At 37.8% G+C, this 23,603-nt stretch overlaps 1 protein-coding gene and 1 pseudogene across 4 annotated transcripts in view; both read left to right on the top strand.

Annotated features, from left to right (window-relative positions):
- The window catches only part of PSMD14 (proteasome 26S subunit, non-ATPase 14), an 84,726-nt gene that overhangs the window by 13,359 nt on the left and 47,764 nt on the right, over positions 1 to 23,603 (top strand). The window lies entirely within an intron of this gene.
- On the top strand, positions 736 to 878 carry LOC118662343 (annotated as a pseudogene).

Here is a 23,603-nt window from a genome sequence, read left to right as displayed (position 1 = left end):
CTGTTATGAATCGTCATGTAAATATCTGATATGCAGGATGGTCTTAGGCGACCCCTGTGAAAGGGTGGTTCGACTGCCAAAGGGGTCGTGACCCACAGGCTGAGAACCGCTGTTCTAGACCAATCATGTCAAACTTGCAGCCTCTGGGCCGCATGCCTCATTTATTTGGCCCGTGTTAGCCTTTGAGTTTGACATGCTTGTTCCAGACTGATTTGTCATATACTTACGATGTTACTTCTACAACATGAAATGTTAAGTGCATTGTCTTTTAATGAACAGGAATGAAACATTAAATGTATTGTTTATTTTTAATAAGAAGTCAAAGATATTTAGATTGATAATAGCCACTCTTGCCATTTGCTAATACATAACAGCCAATAAAAATAGAATAGGAGACATAAGTTGTTTTATCCTCCAGAGACCAGTAGAGAATGTTACTATCTTACCATTTAATTGAAAAGGCAGAATTTCCTCATAATAGTTTTCCACAAAACTTCCTGATAAGTTTGCAGATGCCCCCTTTAAAACATGGGAATGAGCAGAATAGAGTTCTTCATCTATTCTAAGAATTCTTACCTATCTCTGAATAGAAGTATTCTTTCTCTTTTCCATGCCTGATCCTTTAGCTTATTCTCTGATCCTACACTTTCTTGAAACCTTGCTCCATTGACCATCCCCCCTTCTCTGCCTACAAAGATATTTAAGTCTCCTGTATTCTATAAACAAAACTTAACAACCCCCAGCAATGGGCAAGGAGACACCTGATTGGTGATGTTGCTCTTATATCAGTCAGGGCAAAGCAGATGTACAGTCCTTAGTTCATCCTAGCTTGATGCCTGTGTCAGTGGCCAGAGCTGTTTCATGCCTGAGGCACATTAAAAAACAAAAAGAAACAACAGAATTTCACTGCACCCTGCCATTAAAACTTTTCTTCCATTTATTTCTAGAATTTCTGAGAATAATAGCTTATAGTCACATATTTTACTTCCTTACCTCCATTGACTCTTCCTGAGATTATATTCTGGCCTCCTCCATTACTGTACTGTAATTGTTTAAATTGCCAAGTCTATTTGCCTACTTTTAGTTCTCTTTTAACTAGACTTCAATATTCCGCACTGTTCACAATGTCTTAAAACTTTCTCTTTGTTTGCTTTATTATGGTACTTTTTTCCTAGTTCTTCATTATGGTGTCCGTACCTACAAAACAAGTTCATTTGAAGTTTTATTTTTTTTAATATTACATTTAGAAATGCTAATATTTGGACAGTAGTAGACTAAAATGACTAAATATGTCCACAGTCTCCTACTTCAGCATAACTTAGTTTGAAGCAGAAGCAAACAGATATTTTATTAGAACTATTAGAATTTGTAAACTAATCACTTTAAATTTCAAATGTGTTTTTAAATTTACTTTGCTAGAGTGCTTACAAACTTGAAATTATTAAAAGAAGTGAGGATTGTATTAAAAGCATTTACTGCTCTAATTTGGCTACCTGATTGTCTTTATAACTACCCCAACTTAGGTCTTGGTAAGTAAACTATTTCCAAAAGCAGTGAAGACAAAACCCAAGAGCCGTGCATAACTAAAGCATAGTCTTCAGTCTCAAAAAGCGATAGTTTAGGTCTGGGTCCGTTTAGCTTTAGAAACAGTCAAAGTACGCTTAAAAGTAAATGAAACGTAAGTAAAATGTCGTGGCATTACATCGTGTCTTATTTGAATTTGTTTGGAGGCTCATGTTTTGAGAATCTGTGTGTCTGGTGTTATGCTATAGGGAATTAATTACCAGGGCAAGTAAGATCTTTACTTAATCTAGGCACCGTACATTCTAATAGATACATGGCCGTTATGTTTTAAGTGCCTGGCACATATAAACTACTTTGAGTGAGTACTACTGCTTATTATAAATAATGTGGTTTTATAAATATAGTGGATGTAGGGTTTATTTTTTTCCAGAAAAAGGGAAAAATGAGCCTGAGATGATGTTTGAGCTAAATTTTGGAATATATGCTAAAACATATTCAGAAAGGCTAGAGAATAGGTAATGTGAGGGGATATAATGGGAAAAGAAGGTGGTAAAAGACTTTGGAGAAGATTATGAAAGCTCAGTTTTACTTTTTATCCTTTAAACATTGTAGTTTCATGTTTTTTTAAGCAGTGTTGTGAAATAATTCAGTCTGTGCTTCTAGTGGTAGTTTGGAGAATAGGTAGAAGGGAAGAAACTGAAGTCAATGTCATTAATTATAGGAGATATTTCTGACTTTTTACCTTCCAGGCACGTTGTAGGATTATACCTTTTAAAATCATTTCTGAAGTTAGCCTGACCATGATTTTACTTTGACCAGTGGAATATGAGTAGGAAATTAACAGGTCACTTTTAGGTGGAAGCTTTAAGAATTAGTGTGAGATTTGCCTACACTGGTAATCAAGGAAGCATGGAGATGGAACCTCTCATCGCTTGGTCCCTAAGGGAAAATGACATATAACCTGCAAGTCAGAAATCCTGTGATTTTTGTGTGAAATGTCCTAATTTTTTTGGTGTCCAGTTTTTGTTTTGAGCAACCTGGTGTAGGTCAAACTAAGCACATATGCAGGCCCATGTTGCCTATAAGTGATTGGTTTGTAGCTCTCTGAAACTGACTTCAATAATTTCCAGGTGCAAAAACAAGGGGAAATGCTGTAGATGCGTGATCAGAGAGGGCTTTCTGAAAGTGGTGAGGTATAAGCTACATTTTGAAGGATTATTTCAGGTGGCTAGATTTAAAAAAGTAACTTAATCAATTGGATATGATCTATTTTATTTGTTATAACTCACAAATCCATACAGTGTATGGATTTTGTGTATATAATAACCATATTTTTGGTTTCCTGTTATGGGTCTTGGATGAGAAATAGTCTTTCAGTTATTTGTCTTTTAGAATTTGGTCTAGTGTTATATAGAAAGGATTAATTTAGCATAGCAATGGAAAATGGCTAGAATAAATAAAGAAATATCACTTTTATATATGAGGAATCTTAATATCACATTCTAATTCCCTCCAATTAATCATATATTCAATGGAGTTCCAATAAAAATGCCAACTAGAATTTTCTTGGAATTATAAAATTGATTCTAAAATCCATATAGGATAAAACAATCCAAGAATAGTAAAGAAATTCTTAGAAATGAAAATGAAACTTGCTATACCAAATATCAAAAGATATGTTAATGCTTTATGACTCAAAGAGTGTTATATTGATATAGTGATAGCCAAGTAGATCAGTATAATTACTAGTAAATAGAAAGCCCAGAAATAGTTGTCTGCATATAGGGGAAATTAATTTGTGTTAGAACTGGTATTAAAAATTAGTGGGGAAGGAGAGGCCTGTTCATTAAATGATGCTGAAGCAAGGGGCTTTCTATGTGGGGGGTAATATTAGATTCTTACCTTATTCTGTATATAAAAATGTATACCAAATGAATACGTAACTGTGAAAATCAAACTTTGTAATTTTGGAAGACATACCCATCAGGATGGCTATTATCCACAAATAATCCAAAAACAACTATTGGTGAGGATAGAATCCGTGTGTATTTCCTGGTAGGAATGTAAAATTGTGTGACCTCTGTAGAAAACATAGAATTACCATATGATCCAGCAATTCCATTACTGAATCTATGCCCCAGGGAATTGAAAACAGGGACTCAATTAGATGTGTGTACATCAGTGTTCATAGTAGCATTATTCACAGTAGCCAAAAGGTGGAAACAGCTTGTGTCTGATGATGGGTGAACAAATAAAACAGAATGTGCTATATACATACTATAAAATATTATTCATCCTTTAAAAGGAAGGAAATTCTGACATATGGTACAACGTGGATGAACCTTGAAGACATTATACTAAGTGGAATAAGCTCATCACAAAAGGACAAGATATTGTATGATTACACTTATACAAGTTACTAGAGTAGTCATATTTGTAGAGACAGAGCGTCGAATGGTGGTTGCCAGGGGATGGAGCCCATAGTGTTGTGAAGAGTCAGTGCTTAATGGGTACAGAGTTTAAATTTGGGAAATGAAAAGTTTCTGGAGCTGGATAGGGGTTCTGGTTTCATGACAATTGTGGATGTACTTAATGCCACTGAACTGTACATAAAAATGGCTAAATGGTAACTCTCATGTATATTCTACCACAATAAAAATTAAATTACCATATCCTTAAAATGAAATTAATAATATATACCTTAGCTGTTTTTATGAGGATAACATAAACTCAGAGTGAGTGAACATGTCAAATACACAGAGTAGATAGCCCTCCCCCCCAATTTTTTTGGGAAAAAATTTTTTGTCCTTGTGACCTCAAATTAGGAAAGCATAACTCGAAAGAGAAGATTGGGAATTGACTACCTCGGTACATTACTAACTCTTGTCCCAACAAAGGCAAGAGAAACAAACTTTAAAGACAAGCCATAGAAGGAGAGAAGTTATTTGTAACACATTTATCTGCAACACATTTAGCAGAACCATAAATCAGGAAGACAATAAAGAAAACCTCATAGAAAAAAGAACATGAAATGGTAATTTGTAGAGCAAAAATTGCCAAGCATACGAAAAGATACTCAACTTTACCGTATATCAGGGAAATGAAAATTAAAACAAGTATTTGATTTTTAAAGACAAAAGTCTGTTGTATTAAGTGTTAATGAAGACTTGGGGAAGCAAAAATTTTCATGTAAGCCTTTTTCTTGAGGATGGGTTGGTGTGGGGTGTGAGAGTTGGTTGAAAATTATATCTCAGTGCCTAGAACATTACCTGGCAAATGGAAGATCTTAAATATATGTTGCCCTAGCTGAATGCTCAGTGGTTAGAGCGTTGGCCCGAGGACTGTAGAGTCATGAGTTCAATTCCAGCCAAGGGCGCATACCTCCATTGCAGGTTCCATCCCTGGCCCAGGTTTGGGCTCATGCAGGAGGCAGCCAATCGATGTGTCTCTCTCACATCAATGTTTATCTCTGTCTCTACCTCCCCCCCCTTCCTCTCTCTAAAAAATCAATGGAGAAAATATCCTCAGGTGAGGATATATATATATATATAATTATTTTTTTTTAATGAACATACTATATGTGGAGTATAAATGGTTAAAGTCACTTTGGAAACCTATTTGTCAGTCTCTAGTAAACTTGAAAATGCCCTAATTTCTGTGGCTCAGCAATTCAATTTATTCATTTTAGAGAAACTTTTATACATGTGTAGACATGTTTAAGGATATTCATTATAACATTATTATTATTGCAAAAGTGTAAAATACTTAAATATTTGTGGCAAAATGTGTTATAATGGAATATTATGCAAGAGGTAAAATTAACTAGGTTGTATATATCAATAAGTATAATAGACATTATAAACATACTAGAGGCCTGGTGCATGAAATTTGTGCATGGGTGGGTCCCTAGGCCTGGCCAGCAATCAGGGCTGATTGGGGCCTTCTGGCTGCTGGCCGGGGCATTCCTTCCCCGGCTGCCAGCTCCCAGCTGCCAGCCGGGGCCTTCTTTTGTTCTACGCCACCCCCTGGTGGTCAGTGCACGTCATAGCGAGCAGTCAAACTCCTGGTTGGTCGAACTCCCGAGGGGACAATTTGCATATTAGCCTTTTATTATATAGGATTAAGAGGAAAAATTGAGGTTTTAGAGCTATCTATACTAATAATAGCCTAAGTGGTTGTCACGCCCTCACACCGTGATGCCCTCACACCATCATAATCCCACAATTCATCCCCAGGAGGCTGAGTGCACAGCGGGTGCTCGCAGGTGGGTGGGGACTTGAAGCTGCGTGTGCGGCATGGAGGCAGGGTCCGGCGGCCACTCCGCGCCGCCAGGCCTGGGGGTTCTGCAGCCCTGCATGGCACAGAGTTGGGACTCCTGGCTCCGGCCTACCTTTTGGGGGCAATTCATTGAGGAGACCCAGATGGGTGGGCGGGGCCTACCTCTTTGGGGCGATCGATCACAGGGCTCCCGCACCCCCGTGCATGAATTTTGTGCACCGGGCCTCTAGTATAAACAATATGAAAGCAATAACAATTAAAAAACATAAAATAATACCTTTTGTAAGTGTATATAACTCTTGAGTGAAAGGATTATAAAGTTTATAGTATCACTTTGTAGTAGAACTTTCTACAAGCATGGAAATGTTCTGTATCTGCACTGTTTAACACATTGTTTGCGGGTAGTTTTTATCGCGCGCTAACAGGTGGCGTGGGCCATTTTTGCAGTTGAATAGATTGATTACCGTTATACCTGGAAGTACGTACATAATTCACCATTGTATGTGTTAGAGACCCAAATTTTGTCCTTTGGAATTCGTATATCTGCATGTTAGCATCCCTTTAGAGCAATAAAAAAGTATAAAAATAAACGTATTTATACGTTACCTGCATTCTACCGCTAGTCTATAAAAAACGTATTAATACGTGTCCCGCGCTCTACTACCAGTCAACGTGAAACTGTTGACTAAATGGTAACTCTTATGTATATTCTACCACAATAAAAATTGTGTGTGTTTCTCGCATACAATGTGTTAATACTGTAGGCCAAGCATGCCTAACTCATGGCCCGCGGGCTGCATGCCTCGTTTATTTGGCCCATGTTAGCCTTTGAGTTTGACGTGCTTGTTGTAAACACTAGCCACACATGGCTGTTAAGCCCTTGAAATGTGACTGGAGCACCTGGTTGGTGTTGCTTAGGGGTTGAGCGTCGACCTATGAACCAGGAGGTCACAGTTCCGAGTCAGGGCACATGCCCACGTTGTGGGCTCAATCCCCAGTAGCGGGCATGTAGGAGGCAGCCAATCAATGATTCTTTCTCATTGATGTTTCTATCTCTCCCTCTCCCTTTCTGAAATCAATAAAAATATATTTTAAATAAAAGAAATATGACTGGAACAATTGAAGAACTAAGCATTAAGTTTTATTCAATTTTAATTAATTTAAGTTTAATAGCCACATGTAGCTATTGAGTCCATGTGATGTGCTCAGTGTGACTGAACAACTGAATTTGTAGTTTTATGTAAATTTGTATAGTCATATGTAGCTGTGGCTACCATATTGTATAGCACAGGCCTAGATAACCCACACCAAATTTATGAGAAAGGAGGGAGGCTAAAGGAACTTCCACTTCATATGTATCATTCTCTATTTTTAATAAAATAAAGCAAAAACATTATGAGTAACATTAAATGATCTCAAATAACATTTTCCTTTAGTACCTTTTACAAAAGCCACCAAGTAAAACAAAATCAGAAATTCATTTTGTTCATTACTTTTCCTCATACTTTACTTAGGCACTCCATATTTTCCTTCAGTCTTGGAGCTGAAGAGGGTAACACTGAAGAGGTTGGCAGAGACTAGATCATGCAGGGCCTTTTAGAGGCTCTCTTCTGAGTGAGTTGAGGAGTCATTAGAGATTTTTAAGCCAAGGAGTTATGCTTATCAGACTTACATTTTTAAAGAACTTGCATACTCTGGATACTATGTAGGAAGGCAAGAATAGAAGCATAGCCAAGAAACTACTACAATGCTGTCTTAAAATTACTGATTATGGTGTCTGCTTTTATTGTATATTTATTTGATAGAGAGATTCTGGTATGATTTAATGTGTACAATTAGTCTTTACACTTGTCACATTTGAAATAAAATTATTTATTTACTACTAGAGGCCTGATGCACGAAGATCGTGCATGGGTAGGGTCCCAAGGCCTGGCCAGTGATCAGGGCCGATTTGTGGGGCGACCCACTGGCACCCGCCTTGCCCCGGCCTGGCACTGCCTGCTCACTGGCCCCATCCCCCACCACAGCTGCTGGTCACCTCCCTCTGCAGGGTGATCAGCGGCCTATCAGGTGGAGGGAGGGCCCTCTGCACCAGCCTTGGCTGGCCTGGGGCCTGCGGGCTGGAGGCAGTTCCTGGTCAGTGCGCATCATAGGGACTGGTCGTTCCACCATTCAGTTGATTTGCGTATTAGGCTATTATTATATAGGATTGGCACAGTAGAATGAAAATGAGCAGGCTTTTTATGAGTTCTTTGATCTCTGTAGCCAATCTGTATTGACAATTTTATATGGATGCTTTGGTTACCATTTTTTCCTTTTGATTCTTTGAGTAGCTATTCTGATGTGATCCTCTGAACATTTACAAACATTGGTAGATTCATTTGGCCATTTTCTTTTTAAGGAGTAGAGAAGGATCAAGAAATTTTAATAGGTTTATTTCTTTGCTTAACTACAAATAGTGATTTTGCTTTAGAAACGAAGCAAAAATACAAGATATTTAAGTTTTTTTCATTTGTTGCTTTTGTAATGTGATAATTTAAAACAGAATAGTTATTATTTTAGAAAGTATAGTTCCTAATCATTCTATTAATGCAGTTGAATTTATGTTTCTACTACAGAAAATTAAGAAAGAGGTCAGATCAAAAGCAAGCTAATTAGAGCATACTCTTTCTAGTTGTCATTGCAGCATTATTCTTTTAGATAGATATTAAACCCCATGAAATCAACTGTTGGTCTCAAATCAACGCTTGAGAGTTCTCAATTAAGTCAAAGGGGAACAAATTTATAGTGGGTGTATTCTAGTTAATCTGTGTCATTTTGTTTGAACATTCTAGTTGTGACTGGTCTTTCAAGGGGAAAGGTGTTTGACATTGTCAATGTTAAATTTCTATTTTGATAAGAAATTACCCTAAATGATTTTGAGTTCTTTAGCACATAAGGAGAGCAGTGATGTATTTTCAATTACAGTGAAATTGTCTTCCAAAATTAATCCCAGTCTGATGAAATAGAAAATCAAAATTATGAGGAAAACTGAAAAGTTTGAAGAATGTAAAAATTTTAAATTTGAAATCAAGGATATGATGGAGCTATGATATTTGATACCATTTTTCGATAGAAAGGATATATGAGATGAGAAATGGGAAGATACCTCTAATATAGGACACAAAGATATTGCAATAGATTCTCAATATCCCAAATGTATGGGGATGTTCTGATCATAAAAATTCAATCTATATCTTTTCTTTTCCTGTCCTCAACATTGTTTTACATCTTTGATTTACTGGTTACATTGCTCATTTGGTACATTGATCTTTGGTTTCCTGTCTTAAACTTGTGTGATATAACTTGAATTTTTCAGTTCATATTGTCATTTGGACAGTTCTCTAGATATCATACTCATTTAAAATCTGGGCAGACATGACCAGTGTTCTCTCCCACAAGACACATTCAAAGTGGTCTTTTGTGGGATGTTATCTGGGTTGGGTGCACTGGAAGTATGCCACCAGAGAGAGCAATGGTCTCCACTGGACAGGCTCCCAGTACTGCTTTTCAAATGTTCCCAGTGATTTCACAGGCTCTTCCCTCCAGGAGACTAAATACCATGTGTTGGGCACAATGGGAAGGCTTAGGGACAATAAAGAGTAAATTAATAATTATGATAGCTATACTCTATCCTTATTCATTTTGTATACATGTCCCTCTTTTTACTCAATTACATTCTTACCTACCTGTGATAGCCTGTGTTAATTGGTTCTTTATTTCCTAGTGTTGTAAACACTAGAGCCTGAGTAATTGAAAGCAAGATGCTTATCAAAAGTAGATAAACCTAGTTTTAGAAAAGCACCCCTTTCTGTTTTATAGAAAAGGTGCTTTTCTTTGTAGTTATTAATCCTCATCTGAGGATATTTTGCCACTGATTTTTAGGGAGAATGGAGGGAGGGAAAGACAGAGAAATATCAGTGTGAGAGAAACACACCGATTAGTTCCCTCCTGCACAAGCCCTGACCTAGGGTCTGGGCCAGGGAGGAGCCTGCAACCAAGATATATGCCCTTGACTAGAATCGAACCTGGGACTCTTTGGTTTGCAGGCCAACACTCTATCCACTGAGCCAAATCGGCTAAGGCAAAAAGGTGCTTTTTTGTTTGTTTGTTTGTTTTAATTTCACAGGAAAATACTTATTTCATTACCTAATAGAATACATTTTTTGTTACCTTTATCTAGCTTTGTAACTGTGAGGAATTAATTTTGATTTTACATTAGTTTACACCTCGTTGCACAGTTTTTGGCTATTATTTCCTTTCCATTTGTAGGTTCTGGCTTCTAATTTCTATTTTATAACTAAACTAGAGGCCTGGTGCACAAAATTCATGCAAGGGAGGGAGGGGAAGGGCCCCTGGAGGGGGAGGGTCCCTCAGCACAGACTGTGCCCTCTCACAGTCTGGGAGCTGTCAGTCAGACATCCTTAGCGCTCCCGCCATGACCGCTGTGCTCGTCAGCCGTGAGCCCAGCTCAGGACTTCTGGCTGAGTGGTACTCCCCCTGTGGGAGCGCACTGACCACCAGGGGGAAGCTCCTGCGTTGAGCATCTGCCCCTGGTAGTCAGTGCACGTCATAGCAACTGGTCATTCCACCGTTTGGTCAATTTGCATATTAGCCTGTTATTATATAGGATGAGTTTTTCAAATATTTTATAGCTCAGTCTTTCTACAATGTTCTTCCTTGGTGGTTTCCTTGGTAATTATAGCAATACTAGAGGCCCGGTGCACAAAAATTTGTGCACTGGGGGTGGGGGGGGGTCCCTCAGCCCGGCCTGCACCCATTTGCAGTCCAGGATCCCTTGGGGGATGTCCACCTGTCAACTTAGGCCCACTCCCCAGGGGATCAGGCCTAAGCTTGCAGTCAGACATCCTCTGGCAGCCAGGGATCAGGTCTAAACTGTTAGTTGGACATTCTTAGTGCTGTCACGGAGGTGGGAGAGGCTCCTGCCACCACCTCTGTGCTGGCCAGCCATGAACCAGCTTCTGGCTGAGTGTCACTCCCCATATGGAAGTGTACTGACCACCAGGGGGCAGACGCTCCTGCATTGAGCGTCTGCCCCCTGGTGGCCAGTGTGCATCATAGCAACTGGTCATTCTGCCTTTCAGTCAATTTGCATATTAGCCTTTTATTATTATTATTATATAGGATGTCCCTCTTTCCCCCCCTTTGCCCCCTCTACCCAGCTCTTGCCCCCCACTTCTCTCTGGCCATCACCATACTGTTGTCTGTGTTCATGGGTTGTGCATATATTTTCTTTGGCTAATCCCTTCTTTAAATTCACTTCTTTAAATTTTTCTTTTCAGATAAGTGCTTATAACTGCACTATTATATATTTTAGCACAATTTAATAAATTTCGCTAGAAGCAATTAGGAGATTTTTTTATGTAATGCAGAAACATTTCAATTAATATTTTATTTTTAATTTTTTAATATTTTAAATTTGAAATAATCTCATACATGTAAAAAAACTATAAAATACTACAGTATATTATATGTACCCTTCACCCAATTTCTTAGGTGTTAATAATTTAAACATAACCATTATACAACTAACAAAATTTGGAATATATTTTTTCTTATAATCTCTTTAATGTTACTTAATCCATTTACTTTTCTTTTTGTTAATCTTCACCCAAGGATATTTTTCCATTGAGTTTTAGAGAGAGTAAGGGAAAGGGAGAGACACATTGATTGGTTGCCTCCTGCACATGCTCTGATAGGGACTGGGGATCAAGCCAGCAACTGAGATACATGCCCTTGACTGGAATCGAACCTGGGACCCTTCAGTCCACGGGCTAATGCTCTATCCACTGAGAAAAACAGGCTGCAGCTTAACTTATTTACTTTTAATCTATATGTGTCTTTATATTTAAAGTGGGTTTTGTTTTTGATTCACCCTCATAATCTGTCTTTTAATTGGTGCATTTATGCCACTGACTTTCAGAGTGCTTACTGATAGAGTTACTGCCATATCAGGATCCATCACAGGCAGCAGGCAGGCGGCTTCTGTGGCTTCTGGGGCCGGCCTGCGGCCTGGGATAGGATCTGATCACTGGCGGCAGGCAGGCGGCTTCTGGGGCTTCCGGGGCCGGCCTGCGACCCTGGATCAGATCCATCAAGGGCGGCATCTGGGGTTTCTGTGGCCGGCCTGTGACCCGGGATTGGATCCGATCATGGGCAGCAGGCAGGCGGCTTCTGGGGTTGCAAACGGGGGCCTGGATGGCGGCTTGCACTCACGCTGTTGCGCCCTGCCTGCAGTATGCAAATTAGCCGCCATCGTTGTTTTTTGGTTAATTTGCATATTGTGCTGATTAGCCAATGGGAGGCATAGCGAAGGTACAGTCAGTTACCATGTTTGTCTATTATTAGATATGATAGGGAGATAACCAGATCATTTGAATAGGGAGTGTAATTGTCAGTGGGATCGGGAGCAAATGTATGGATCCATAAAGAGAACCCACATATTTTGACAGTTGTATCAGGATTCCCTTCTAGAATTTATAGAAATGAGGTGGGGAAGGGGATGGACTAATGCTGAGTGCCTCCCATGTTTTGATGTGAGATGGTCTCTGTATTTAATCTTCTCATTTGGTCCTCACAACAATCCTATGTGGGTAGGAAAAATTACTTCCATACTAGTGGCCCGGTGCATGGATTCGTGCACACTGAAAGGAAAATAATTAGAAGAAATATTTTAATATTGCTATTTGCCCTTTCTCTGTAATGGAAGTATCAGCGCTGCCCCTCACCTCCACCATCCCGCCTATGGGGTGATCATTCAGGGCTGGCCCCCCCGCCTGGCTCCCTCAGCACCTGGAAGTTGGGCGGCAGCCCTGCCCCCTGCTGCTGCTGCTGGTCGCCGTCTGTGGGGTGATTGGTTCCCTGCTTGCACCCAGATTGTCCTGGCACCACCTGCTCACCTGCTCCACCATCCTGCTGCAGTCCCACTCTCGTTGGGGCCCATCGGGGCCGGCAGCACCTCTACTACCACCCATTACCAGCACTGCGTCACTGACGCCTGCCATGTTCCGCGCCACCCCGTGGTGGTCAGTGCACGTCATAGTGAGGAGTCAAACTCTGTCAAACTCCTGGTTGAGACAATTTGCTTATTAGGCTTTTATTATATAGGATTATAGGGTCAAGTCCCAGAACTAACAAGAAGTGGAGCTTGAGTTGGAATATAAGTCTTTTGGATGCCAAAACCTTTTTTTGCATCAACAGTATTTTTTTTTTTAAATATATTTTTTATTGATTTTTTACAGAGAGGAAGGGAGAGAGATAGAGAGTTAGAAACATCGATGAGAGAGAAACATCGATCAGCTGCCTCCTGCACATCTCCCACTGGGGATATGCCCGCAACCCAGGTACATGCCCTTGACCGGAATCGAACCTGGGACCTTTCAGTCCGCAGGCCGACGCTCTATCCACTGAGCCAAACCGGTTTCGGCAACAGTATTTCTTTAGGTGGATAAATCTATAGTGTTGTCCCTGGCTACTTACTTCATAAAGTAAAAAACCTTAAATAGCCCAGAAATTTTTATTACATGTAGGTGAAGAGTAAGATACTTGCTTTTTAAATTTTAGGAAACATAATATTTGACAGGGTTTTTTTTTATTCTGACATGTAATACTTGGTCATATTTTAAGAATATTTAAGGAATGAGTGAATGTTTCATTTTATTCCCTATTATAATGTATATCTTGACTATTGATAAAGGTAGAGGATACAAATAGTACAGCTTTTTAATGAAGGGTTACGTTTCTTACTCTTTTTAATTTTTAAAACATTTTTCTTGCTATTCAGAAGCTGATGAGCACTCTAAACTAATTGTCAAATTATGGTGAGTTTTATTTTTCATTAAAAAATTATTTTGGGAAAGAGGCTTCTCATATTAAGCTAATTTGAATGACCAATCTTGTTGTACCTTGACTTGTTATAATGAAAGAAGAGGTACAGAGAGCTGTTTTATTTGAATAATAGACTTGCCAATTAGCCATCAAGTGCTTCCATCTGTGAAATTGTTGATCAGATGGGTTAGCTGGGATGTTTCCAGACTAGGGCATCATAAATGGCACTTGAAAACTGTCACTTTGATGATGGGGTTTCAAGTATTACACTGCTTGATGCTGTGGAACCTTTATTTCCTTTTGCAGTACCATGTTTTTTTAGAACATACTGATCCCACTTATGAATTCTGTGGCATCAAGAGAACTTGGGAGACCTGCCACTGATGTAAAGTTCTGCTTAGTCTGCTGCTCTGGCCTGTACTGAATCAAACCAGAGTGTTAACAGCTTCTTTCATGGCCTTCATGGTAATGTTGTTTGGTAATGTGACTGGCACAGACAGGTGATGCTCATTGCTCATGGGTCATAGAGCTGGCACACATTGGCAAGTTTCTTTGCCCTTTCTCATTAATATAAACTCACTTTCAAATGTCTCCTTTAAATAAATGTAGTCTAAGGCCACATAAGTGTTGAGATTTCTACATGTAGCATTTGTGTGAAATGAACTTAGTATCTGTCCTATAAATTTTAAAGGATTTAAGTTACTTATTGGTAAATGATTGTATTTTAACATTTGTTAATAACTGGAAAATAAAAATTTCTGGAAATAATTATCTTATGTTCTTTCTCACTGTGCCACATCTTCCTTATGTGGTCTTATATTTTGTAGGACATTTTCTTTAGTAAGTTGGCTTCTTTGAAGGATTGTGGATATGATTAGATATTGGAGGCCTTGAATGACATTCCTACCTGAAAGGACTATGCCATGCTTTTGTTTTCTCACAAACCCAGGTTCCTGGAATTTGGGCAGGCTTCCTGGTCACCAGTCTGTGTGGGACAAATTTGTGCCCTTATCACTTTGTGGACACCAGCTTGACCTTGTGGCTGCCCTGGCACAGATCTCTGACCTGCCTAAACTCTGTGAAAGGCAGTGTGTATTGGGGAACAATGAAAGGCAAAACTCTAGAGCAGCGGTTCTCAACCTGTGGGTCGCGACCCCTTTGGCGGTCAAACGACCCTTTCACAGGGGTCGCATATCAGATATTTACATTACGATTCATAACAGTAGCAACATTACAGTTATGAAGTAGCAACGAAAATAATTTTATGGTTGGGTCACAACATGAGGAACTGTATTTAAAGGGCCAGAAGGTTGAGAACCACTGCTCTAGAGCTAGACTGGATTCAAACAATGGATGAGATCCATGGTGCAAAAAGAGTACATGGAAATGTGGTGTTAATGTACAAGAAAGAGAATGGTTTGGGATCCTGTCCTATTCATTTTTCTTCCAGAGTAGATTTCCATATATTAGCCTCATCCCCAGGCTCTTTTACCTCTCAGGGCTGACCATCTCCTAAGGAGAGAACACCTTCTATTTAAATGTTTTGTTGTTTGTTATTTGTCATACCTGACCACTGTGCCTTTTTTGTTCTCACAGGTTTGGCTGTTCCCTTTCCTAAGGCAATAATGTCCAGTAGTTAGTAAATATTATTGGTTAAGCAACAAGTTTCTATTTTACAGGTGGGGAAATTGAGGCATATAGCAATGAATTAACTTGTTCAGTGTATTATGATTTTAGAAGAAATACATTTGAAAAAAAAATGTGACTTCAGAGCAGAACTGAAAGATTTTTAAGTGCTCTTCTGTGGAGCATTAAATGGAAGTATAAGAAGAGAAGTAGTTGTATGACCTGTGCCTTCCTTCCCTAAAGAACATAGCTTCCCCCTGTGCCTTTTGACCACATTTATTCTTTCAGTGCTTTGCAAGCATTTTTCTTCTATTATTTTCTGTCCTTGTTCTCTTAGTTCCTCAGAAATAGCAATTCTGTAATATTTTGGGTGATATCCCAAATACTATTGTGAATAGATGAATGCTTAATAAAGTTAGGGCAGTGCTCAGGAGTATTTCTAGAAGTCGTGAAGAGATGATTTCTATCCTTTATTCTCTGTTATGCCTCAGAACTTCTAAGCCTTTTTTTTTTTTTTGCTTCTAATTAGCATAAATCAAGGAGTTTTTGGAGACCTAAACAAGGTATTTTTAAAGAGGTAAATAGTTATTAAAATTGAGTAGTATATGACAAGTTACAGAGTTCAAAAATTATAACTTCGTGTATGTTGAATAATTGTCCTGCCTGTCCCCTTCGTAGAAACACCATTATAAAATAAATACATTTGTGGAACATTGGGATGTGCTAGGCACTGTTCTAAGTATTTTAAAGATATTAACTCATGATCTGCAACAGCTGTATGAATTTGGGTTGTTGTTATAATCCTCATTTTTCAGATGCACCTGAGGCATGGAGAAATGTAGAAAACAGTGAGCCACCGATGGGGAAAAATATAGCTAATATGTAATAGAGAAAGCATTCGTGTTTTACATATATATATATATATTTAACTTCTACAAATCAGTAAGAAAAAATTTTTTAAAGGGGCAACAGATATGAACATTGGAAGAAATGCAAATGGTCTAAATGCATGTAAGCTAATGGTAGTATTACAACCATTTTGGAAAACATTTTGGTGAAATTTAGAAAATGATAAAGATTTTCCTACTCTATAACCTACCAGTTTTTTTTCCCAATTATGTGTTCCACATGGATACAAGGTCATTCATAATAGCATTGTTTATAACAAGGGTTGGTATGCTTTTCTTAAAGGGCCAGATAGTAAATCTGTAGTGTTAATGCAGCCATACATAATACAAAAATGAATAGGCCTGGCTGTGTTCCAATAAAATTGTATTTGCAAAAAAACAATCAGCTGGCTTGCCCACAGGTTATAGTTTGCTGATCTCTATATATAATAATTAAAAACTACCTAATTATCCATTAGTGGGTAAATGTGTACATAATAGTGCATTAGTGGGAAAATGTGTACATAATTACACTTAACAATGGCCTTTTATAAAGTAAGAGATCTTTACATATCAACGTGATTAATCCATCCTATATAATAAAAGGGTAATATGCAAATTCACCCTAACGACAGAACGACCAGAACAACCGCTGGACCAGTCATTCTGAGGCGCACTGACTACCTCTTGGTCCCTTTCAGTTCCTTTGGTCAGTGATTTAGCTAATCCCAGCCTTGAACTGTCTTCTCTTCCAGTGGTACCCATTACTTGGATGTCAGATAATCAGGTTTTTATAATATTACTAGAGGCCCGGTACACGAAATTCATGCATGGGGGTTGGGGGGGGAGATCCCTCAGCCTGGCCTGCGCCCTGCATCTGGGACCCCTTGGGGGATGTCCGCCGGCCGGCTTAGGCCCAGTCCCCCTGAGGATTGGGCCTAAGCTGGCATTTGGACATCCCTCTCACAGTCTGGAGCTCTCGCAGTCTTGGACCCCTCGCTCCTTACTGCCTGCCTGCAGCGGAGGTAGGAGAGGCTCCCCCACCGTCGCTGTACTCGCCAGCAATGCCATGAGCCCAGCTTCTGGCTGAGTAGCACTCCCCCTGTGGGAGTGCACTGACCACCAGGGGGCAGCTCCTGCATTGAGCGTCTGCTCCCTGGTGGTCAGTGCACATCATAGCAACTGGTCGTTCCACTGTCTGGTCAATTTGCATATTGGGGTTTTGTTATATAGGATTTTTTAAAGAATATTTTGTTCTGAGAACTATATGTTAAAGAGAAATAGCCCCTGGCCTCAAGACTGTAAGTCAGATATAATATTTGTACAAATTCTGTCAACCAAAGAGACACTACATATTACTGTAAGTAATATGGAACTGTTGTGATACCTTAATGTTCTGTTGTAGGGCATTCAAGGTTCTGCTTCATTCTGGGACCCTTTTATATTTCCAATTATAAAAGATAGTGTGTTTTAGCCACTCTGAAACGTTTGTTGTTACACTTTGGTTTCTGAAGTTTGATTGATCCTTGTGAATGATTGTGCTTTATATAGCAAAAGTAACCAAACGTTGTGCTTTCTCCTTCCTCATTGCTGTGGGGCAGAATGAAAATCACCCGGTGTGGGAGATAGTCCCTATTCTGGTGAGACAGATTTCAAAGATGTCTAAAGTGATCGGTGCTTAAGGCATATTTCACACACTCATTTTTAAGTAGGTGAAAATTGTTTTAAAGTGAGTATCAAGGGTGGTCTTAAAGACAAAGAAATGTCACAGTTGGTCATAGTGCACTGGGCCATCAGCCCCTGTTACTTTGATCTGATGTCTTTATAAGATGATGGTGCCATATTCCACATTGCCTCACCCCAGTGCCTGTTTCCCACTGAAATTTTTATATTCTTTTTTCAAATGTGTTTTTATTGATTTTAGAGAGAGGAAGGGCGAGGGAGAGAGAGAGAGAAACATGGATTGGCTGCCTCCTGCACACCCTCTACTGGGGATTGAGCCCACAACCCAGGCATGTGCCCTGACTGGGAATCAAACCAGTGACTTCTAATAAGTATGTTATTGGTTATATTTACTCCAGAGCCCAGCTATTTTATAACTGGGTGAAATTATGTCTCCATTGCCATGTTGGTAATTTCTAATTGATTTATCTACATAGTGTTAGGTATTACAGGTTTTTTAATTTTTTGTTCTTAGTCTGATATTTTTATTAAATCCTTCCAATATTACTGAGAGATAAAAGATGCATTATATGTATGCTAACTTTTAATCATACTATTTAGAATATTTATATAATTGAGTTTTATTTTAAATGCCTATAATGTTTAAAAATATATGGGAATATTAGCATTCATAAATATAGCATTTCAAAGCAATGTATCATTATTTTGACATTTCCCTTCTTATTTTTCTTTCCTTCTTTTTGTCCTTTTTTTTTTTTTTTTAAAGAATTAATGTGCCATCTGGAAACCTCTAAGATCATGCCATAAAAGGAATTTTGGCTTTTTTGGCTACCAGTCATCAGGATATGTTGTGACTATTTACCTTACCAGAATAAAGAAACATAATTAGGAAAGTGTTTAACATATATGTTTCAAAACATTTTTATATTGGGAATTCCTGTACGAACATTATGGGAATTAAAAAAAAAAATTAGTACTGCTCTATCCCAAGGTTAAGGTGATTAAGTTTTCATTGTGGGGTAGTTGTTGGATTCTGAAAGAGAAATGTAAATCAAAACTCTATGTGACTAAATGGTTACAAGCTACTTCTAAACACTATATCCTGTATCTTCTTTTCAGTGTTAAAATAAGCAAATACAATTAGTTTATATGTTTTTCAGAGGGGAGAGTTGCAATAATACATTGCAATTAACTTGTTCTATTCTTCTCTTTTGAATAATATAGTCATTGGAACTGTCAGCCAAAGGACTTTTTTTTTTTTTAACATTTTTTTAACTCTAAAAAGTAACAAGTTTTAAAAATTAATTGAGAGGAAACAGCTGAAATCATGCATTGAAAGGGTTAAGTCGACATGAAAGAATTCATTTCCACTTTAATGACCTAGCCTTGCTGGGTTAGGACGATGGGGAACATGCTTCTGACTTGTACTCCTATTGCCAATTAACACCTCCTATAACAGGTTGCCTCAGCTAGTCATTGAAGCTCAGGCAGTAGAAATAGTTTACATGCAGCTTGTTTTTCACACTAGTTGTTTAATACTCACAAAATTAAAGTATTAAAAGGTTGCTTCTTAGCTTTCTGGGTAAGAAATAAACAATGCAGTGGTGGTTACTTGTATATGTTTGAATTTGCTTATTTTGTGTGTGCTTTTCTTTTTTTTCTCTTTTTGAATTTTTTCATTGAGGAAATTGAAGGTGCTGGTTTCATCAAAATTTTAAATTTTTGGTAGAATTTGTTGAGAGTTATATTGGATACCATAGATTAAAATTATTTTCTGCACAGACCACAGTGAGGTGGTACCCAGAGGGAAAGAGGTGGGGTGGCAAAGGGGGGAAAAGGTGTCATCTTTAATAGTGTCAACAATAAAAGTAAAAAAAAAAAAAAAAAAAAATTATTTTTTGTTAACTATTCAATATATTATATGTTTAGGTTTCATTTCGTTTTAAAGTAGTCACCTTTATTTGTTGATATAGTTTATTTTTCCTTTGTTGAAAAATACATATTTTAATAGACCTTTAAACATAATTCTATAATGCAGGACCAAATACACACCTTTAAATAGCTAGTATAAAAATAAGTCCTATGTAATATTTACTCCCACAGCAACATTTTTTATAAATTTTCAAATGTCATTTCCCAAGATAACTTTATAATTTCAGTTATGTTTGAAGTGTTGAAGTTCAGTGATACTCTTTATTTTAGATTTCTTTCAGCTGACACTTTGGTTCATGTTTAATCAGCAGGTATTTTAATAACATAATAAAATTGGCTAAGTAATTGATACCAGTTCACACTAAGAGAAAGGTGGAGTAATATAACTAATAGTGTTAACAAATTTGTTAAAAGGCCTGAGTAGGTAACACTTTGAGTCGTTAGTTTTTATCCTGTTATAATGGCAAATACCTTTTTTTTTTTTTTTAACACTTAGTCAACAAGGGCTACCCAAGTAAAAGTCACACCTTTTAATGTTGGATCAAATTTTAACCTTCTAAATAGAAAGAAAAAAAAAAAGACAAAAAACTCAACTCATGTCTCATTTAATTTACCCACACTTAAAATTTGTGGACTTGGTTAATAATTTCTGTTTTACTAAATGTGACAGATTAAAACTTATTGTACAGAGGTAGGCTTGATGCCTCTGTGCAGTCCATCATAGGTATTACATCTCACTGGTTGGGTAGATTTTCACGTTTATATAAAGGTCGATCTCACTTCTTGTGCCTATGGCTCACTTATTTACCCCACAGTTCCGTTAGATGGCTGACTTATAATTTTAGTCAGTTTAAAGGAATAGGGTTTCCCCCCCTTTTAAAACAAACTTACTATAAAGAGTCAGACTTAAGTCATTTCAAAGTTGCCTATAGGAATTAAGTACTAAGAATGAGAAATATATAACGAAAGTAATTATTTCTATTTCTTATATATATGAGGGGGTATGTGCATTTAGTTTCATGTTTTTTACAGCAGTATAGAACTAAATCATATTCCAATTTTCAATTTGAAACATTCAGATGTTTCTTATTTATCTGTTGTCAGTGATGTGTGTTTCTATTTTATAGTGGCATTGTGTGAAATACAGATCAATTCTCTTTAGTTTTTTCTTTTGCTTAATACTGCTTTAGTTATACCAGTGCCTTCAGTTATTCTACCATTTGTTATTAAAAGACCTTGAAATTTAAGTTATATCATGTTCAGTCTCCAAAAACATGACTTTCTGTACTTGTTTATTATGATGGTAAAATAGTTGTTATAAGGTCAGCAGAGTTAACTTGAATTGTTCACACATTGTATAAGCTGAAATGTTTAGAGATACGCTGTTGATTAAGCACCAGGGGGGAAAGAAACATTTTCTCTATAATTTATTTTTTATAATAGTAATCGTCTAGGCTAATTTTTAAAATTCAAAAATATTTGGGCCCAGGTTTTCATTTGATTTATATCATACAATTTTCACCTTAGTTTACCCAGCATTTAGCTTAGTTTCTTGAGCCTACATTCTTAATGAATGAAAGATGATTGAATGGTGGTAGGAGAGGATATAGGGGGCATAAATGGTGATGGAAAAATGATAAAATAAAGAGAAGTAAATGAAAGATGATTGCAGTAATTAAAATTCTCTACATTTATTCAGATTAAAAAATTTTTTTTTATTGATTTCAAAGAGGAAGGGTGAAGGAGAGAGAGAGAGATAGAAACATCAGTGATGAAAGTCATTGATCGGCTGCCTCCTGCACGCCCACACTGGGGATCGAGCTCGCAACCCAGGCATGTGCCCTTGATCAGAATCGAACCTGGGACCCTTCAGTCCGCAGGTTGACGATCTATCCATTGAGCCAGACTGACTAGGGCCAGATTTTTTTTTAAAAAATATATTTTATTGATTTTTTAGAGAGAGGAAGGGAGAGGGATAGAGAGTTAGAAACATCAATGAGAGAGAAACATCGATCAGCTGCCTCCTGCACACCTCCTACTGGGGATGTGCCTGCAACCACGGTACATGCCCTTGACCGGAATCGAACCTGGGACCTTTCAGTCCGCAGCTGACGCTCTATCCACTGAGCCAAACCAGTCAGGGCCAGATTTTTTTTATCTTATGCATGGGATGTGTAGAATTTGTAATTACATGTGATTTTAAAAAACAGCCCCACATTTTGTGTGACTTAAATTTCCTACAGTGTGTTTTAATAAAGAGGCATTTTTTGGTTTTCATAGTAGAGTAGGAACTGTTTTGTAAGTAAATACAGTAGTGTGTTTAACTCTGCAAAGCCCAGTGTGCCCATCCAGATTTCAGAAAATATGTGGAGACTCTTCAAGTGTCCCTTGTTCTCAGTGGGCATAGTAACTGCTTTTGGGGAGGAACAGCATCCTGTGTCTCTAATAGGAAATGGCTCCAGGTAGCAGAGGATTCTAACATTGTAAACAAAGGAAAGGAACTAAGCCTCCAGAATAAAAGTACATTTGGGCATCTGAAAATGGGATGGCATGCTGGAAGTCAGAAATTGCATTTTAGTCCTGATAACCTATGCCAGTGTGTCTGCCTTTCTAACTACATCATAAGCTTCTTGAAGCCTTCATTTAACCATGAATTTAAGTGCTAGGCACAATGGTAAATACTTACATATTATTTGGAGCCTGGGATTGATCTCTGCCTTCACATTTGAAAAAATTATAAATTTCTTCAGAGCCTGAGGAAGAAACTCTGGATTTGTTCTGAGAGGACCATGTCGCCCATGGATTCAGAAAACGTTAGGTTAAATAAAGATAAACAGATTTTTTTCCAAGTATTTAATATTCTAACATACAGCATAACTTTGGGGGGTAGGGTATATATGCAAAATATTCTAAACTTGACTAGGAATGAACTCTTTGGATGGTATTTTTTAACTCTTTTTTCAAAAATGAATATTTTTTGAAATCTCTGTCACTCAGAATAACAAAGAATTGATAAAACTTTGTGATATATTCCATATGAGGACTGAAGGAGAGTCAACAAAATTTTGTGCAAATTTCTAGTTTGAGACTACTCAAGATAATTAATTAGAGTTATAAGTCGGGAAAGTTAGTTTGTAGAGAAACTTGGTAAGTTTGATTTTGAAGATGTTGGATTTGTTTGTCTCCCTTGGGAAACAATTGTAATGATTGCTGAGTTGGGAGAGAACCCAAAAACATCATCTGACTTAAGCAGTTATCAAATGTTTGAGATCCTTCTATAACATGTTCATAAATTTGAACACTTATGTTTTAATAACTCCTATTACAAGGAACTCATTAACTCAACTCTTCTTTAGATAGCTTGGACCAATATAAGCGTTTAACATTAGCTATAGTTCTATAAACTATGTAGTCTAAAATCAGTGGTTCTCATAATTTAGTGAGCATTAGAATCACCTAGAGGTTTTTTTCAAAATCCATATTTCTGGGCTTTGCCCCCAGAATTCCCGTTTTAGCAAGAATGTGCATTTCTAACAAATTCCCAGATGATGCTGATGCTGGGTCTGGTTCAAGCACTGCACTTTCAGAACTATTAGTCTGAACTTTGTCTGAAACTTTTCTTATATTTGAAGATCATTGTTCTGTACCGTGAATCTTTTCCAAGCTACATCAAGTTCTTTTGAACCTTTACTATATTTCATGATTTTAAGTCACTTTCCCACACTAAGAGCTCAGATTTTGAGACTGAAGAAATTTCTGAAGTGGAATCTTTTGCATACAGTCAAG

The sequence above is a fragment of the Myotis myotis genome, unplaced genomic scaffold (genome assembly GCF_014108235.1).
Source record: "Myotis myotis isolate mMyoMyo1 unplaced genomic scaffold, mMyoMyo1.p scaffold_m19_p_8, whole genome shotgun sequence".
Taxonomy (NCBI): domain Eukaryota; kingdom Metazoa; phylum Chordata; class Mammalia; order Chiroptera; family Vespertilionidae; genus Myotis; species Myotis myotis.
Note: the sequence above shows the minus strand (reverse complement) of the source record. Positions and strands in the feature narration are given on the sequence as shown.